This window comes from Helianthus annuus, chromosome 5 (assembly GCF_002127325.2).
Source record: "Helianthus annuus cultivar XRQ/B chromosome 5, HanXRQr2.0-SUNRISE, whole genome shotgun sequence".
Lineage (NCBI taxonomy): Eukaryota > Viridiplantae > Streptophyta > Magnoliopsida > Asterales > Asteraceae > Helianthus > Helianthus annuus.
Window position 1 is genome coordinate 145,067,619 of NC_035437.2, and position 4,393 is coordinate 145,072,011.

The 4,393-nt window shown below is 32.4% G+C and overlaps 1 long non-coding RNA gene across 1 annotated transcript; it reads right to left on the reverse strand.

The window, feature by feature from the left end:
• Positions 1-285: 285 nt before the first annotated feature.
• Positions 286-1,827, reverse strand: LOC118492565. The gene is made up of 2 exons (XR_004894519.1): positions 1,523-1,827; positions 286-677 (listed from the first exon to the last, which is right to left on the reverse strand). It is a non-coding gene; the product is annotated as an uncharacterized LOC118492565 (long non-coding RNA).
• Between the last annotated feature and the right edge of the window lie 2,566 nt (positions 1,828-4,393).

The window sequence follows — 4,393 nt, forward strand, 5'->3', positions numbered from 1 at the left end:
CCCCTAACTTGTAACAAGGTGAAATATGAAATAAAACATGATTTAACTAGGTAAAAAGTGTAATGTACAAGTATGTAACATGTTTGTAAGTGACAAGTATATGTCACATATTAGATGATTAACCGTTGTATAAATAAGCATACTATTAGGGGTTTTTAGGTATCAACAATTTAAGGACAAGCATGGACATGCATCGTGAATAAGTATCGTATAAGTATGAATTACAAATAAGGATTCGATGTACAATGAATTCGAACGTATGAACATGTATGAATATGTAGATGGTGAATTTAAAGAAATACGAATTTTATTTATGATCCAAGTCTCGGATTTACAATGATTACAAGGAAAGAACGATTACAAGAATACAAAGTTTCCAAAAATAGTTTTACAAACGATGGTTTCTAAATATTGAAAGTATGAAAACGCGGGGCGTTACAAAAAATATGCCACAATACAATCTCTAATGATGGCACTTAACTGAGATTGTCCAGTACCTTCCGTAGAAGTAGTTTTCCTTATGGAAGAGACACCGCTAAGGGCGGAGCAATCCTACTGGACAGGAAGATCTCTGATAATGCTTTGTTTGAACTTTGAATATCATGTATTATCTACTAATCCCTAAACATGTATTCACTCCACACCAAATTCGTTCACCTCCCTAAATCCGCGCCCTCCTGTGAGGTGTAATCAATTAATTAGATAATCAGGCTTCCAGTTATGCTTAAATTAAGAAATGACTAAAAGCAAATAATTCATAAAATAGGCTTAATTTGACTTAACAAACGAATAAATACAAACCCTCTTTTGCCTAGCGAAGGACCAAAACAAGCTAGACTAGAGTAAATGGTAGGGGTGCAAACGAGTCAAGCTACTTGAGCTCAAAACGCAAATCTCTTATTCATGTAATCGAAAGCCAAATCTCTTATTCATGTCAAAGTCATAGATATTCCACACATGAACACAAATTATTAATCTAGACAAAACATCTAATGTATGTTTTGATTTACAGAGTTGCAGACAATCACCAGCATTTATAGAGTATTTAAATGTAAAATATAGCACATAATGCTCCATTTATTTAGAGGATTAAGTATATCATTGGGCAAGCAAAACTACATCGATAAGATTGTTATCAATCTCTTAGGTTTTGAGGATATTATTAGTTATATTTTAATTCAATAAGCTGCCCCACCAAACAAACAAACAGAGCCAAATAGCAAGCAGACATATTCAATTTCTTCAACCACTTCACAGTTTCGCCCTTCCAACAATTAACAAAAATAACATGCATCTGATTAAAAGTAAAAAAACTAGTCTGAAATCTTTTGTAAGTCCATCACCTGTGAACACCGATTACTTAATTAACAGTCGCAGATACAAAGAAAGTGCCCTAATCATTTTCTAATACATTCATATTATTAAAATACCAAATCCAAACAAACACAAACCTGATAGAAACAAAAAGGCACAAAAAACTAGGGTTTTGAAAACGACGAAGAATAATAATAAGATACTAAACCATGGCGTTCACCGGAAAGAAGTGAGAGCTTCTGTTGAGTCATGGTCTGCGAGTAAAGCAAACTTATTGCAATAAATCCTCTTGAACCTAACATCCATACAGGCTATTGAAGGGGCTACCGAACGAGGATGAAGGGCCTTCTGCCCTTCTCAATAGGTGGTGTGGTGGTGGGATAGTGATGCAAAGATTTTTTATCGATCAGAATTGATAGAGAACAATTAGATCTGATTTGAGTGGATGTAGGGGAAAATTTTGGGATACAGGAGGGAAATTAGAAATTTTGAAGAGTTTACTGGAGGGAAATTAGAAATTTGAAGAGTTTTGAATAATTATAGATAAGTGTATGTCATAAATTCTTTAGGTTTTAAAAACGATGACACACAAAAATTGTTATGACACTTAAACAATGACACATGAAAATATATGTCATAATTTTTTTAAAATGTAGAAACAATGACATTTTTTTATGACACACGTTTTTTGAATATCATAAAATAAGTGTGTGTCGTCGTTCAGGTGTCATTAAAGGTGTTTTTTCTAGTAGTGATCATATTAAGTACATAACAAATCTAAATGGAAACTCCTTTAAAATCCTAAAACAGTTTAGTGTGTCAACTCGTTAATGAGTTAAATGCCCGGATAGTCCCTGTGGTTTGGCTTTTTTTCACCTTTAGTCCCTAACTTTCTAAAATTACAGCTATAGTCCCCAACTTTTCAATTTTCGTTCCCGGATAGTCCCTAAGCTTAACATCAGTTAGTTTTTGATGTTAAGTGAATGTGAAATGACCTAAATACCCTTACTTGTTAAATTAATAATTAAAAAGTTAAAAGAAATATAAATAATATTTAAAACCACCCACCCCACCCTCATCATCTTCTCCGATCTTTACCACCTCCACCTTCCACCACCAACACTACCATCTCAAATTCATCACCTGGAATTCTAACTTCATCGCGTTCATTAAATCCCAGAACAAAATTTTCCATTACATTAGTGGTGTTTTTCTCTTCTTCACTGTTACCATTGTTGTCATCAGGTCCTTCAAGCATTTCATCTTCTTCACTGTAACCATCATCTTCATCACACCCTTCTTCGATTTTAAACACACATTGTTGGCATCTGTGACTGACAAACTAAATAAACAATCAATGTACTTGTGAGAATGAATTACAATAATATTAGTGTAAATATAATAATAATATTTAAAAAAACAAAGATTAGGTAGAACAAAGTAACAAACCCTGCATAAAAACCAGGAAGATGATACTTAAATCTTGACTGAAAATAAGGATCTTTCTGCTTATATACAGCACATGATATTCAGCAACCTAAATACTAGCTAAAACATTATAAAAGAGTATACAGAATTATGACTCAACACCAACAGCCCTAGAAAACAATGGCTCAGAATTGACAATCTGGAAAAAAAATTAAATATAAAATCAATGGCTTCACGGTGGCAATTAGCTTCTAATTTGGCTTTTTTCTCTCTTTCCAATCGTAATTTGGCCTTTTCTTTTCGATCCTTTTGTTCTTTCTCCAATTTCTCTCTCGCTCTTCTCAACTCAAAATCCATCTTCTCTGTGGAGTTTACAGATCCGTAAAAGTTGTTTAATTTGATGATTTGATTATTATTATACGGTTGATGATTATGGATGATTGGTAGTGATTATGGATGACTGGTAGGGATAATTGCAGAGATATATATACGAATTCAGGTTGCCATGTTCTCCAAGAAACTCGTTTAGGTTATTATTGATTTTTTAGAGTTAAATGCCCGGATAGTCCTTGTGGTTTGCCCATTTAAAGGAAAGGGTATTTTTGTCATTTTACACCCTTTTAACTGAGAAAACTAACTGATATTAGGTACAAGGACTATCCGGGAACGAAAATTGAAAAGTTTGGGACTATAACTGTAATTTTTGAAAGTTAGGGACTAAAGGTGAAAAAATGACAAACCACAGGGACTATCCGGGCATTTAACTCCTCGTTAATTAAACATTTCGTAATTAGGCTAATCTATTATCAAGCAAGTATGTTTGGATTGACATGTTTAATAAATATAATATTAACCAACCCAAAACCTAAAATTTCATACAGTGATCGTGTCATAAATATTCTCACCTAATATAATCAAACTAGACGTATAAATTGTGAAAGATTTTCTCAATATTCTTATTCATCTACTTGATATTTTGAAAATGGGTTGGTTGAACTTGAAAATTATGAGTTGGTGAACTTGTGTATGATGAGTGTGATGATCCTAGTGACGTGAGTATGTTGATTCTGGATTAAACTTGGTGGGTATCCCCTTCTATTTTGGTCAAAGTAAGTTGAATTTGGTTAAATAAGATGACAAATGTATATTGGCTTATGGAGTCGCTTGTTATAAGTAGTAGGTGGGTGCCTCTCTACCCTAACAATTTATACTAATGTACTAAGAGTAACAACTAATAAGTTTATTAAGAAATTTCTCTGTGGCAACAAAGTTCGTTATTTTTTCTTTAACAATATTTAACTTATTATATTTAACTTGATTTTTTAATAACTTGTGGTTGCTAAACAGAAAAACTAAACTAAATATAAGTTAATATATTTTTTGGTATCGTAAAAAGTACCTACCCCATACCTATATCGTAACGCTACCGTAGCAAATCGAACCAAACCAATACCGACCAACAACTTTGTTGCCAGTACCATATCCATTTTTATGATTTTTTTTTGTTTCGATAGTATTTTATTTAAAATTCAATAATATTTAATGTAAATTTATGTTTTATCTGTAACTTACTTTTGTTAACTTCTTTAAAAATTCTAATTAGCACACGTATTAAAAAAGTATATTTTTGGCATCGTATATTAGACCGCGT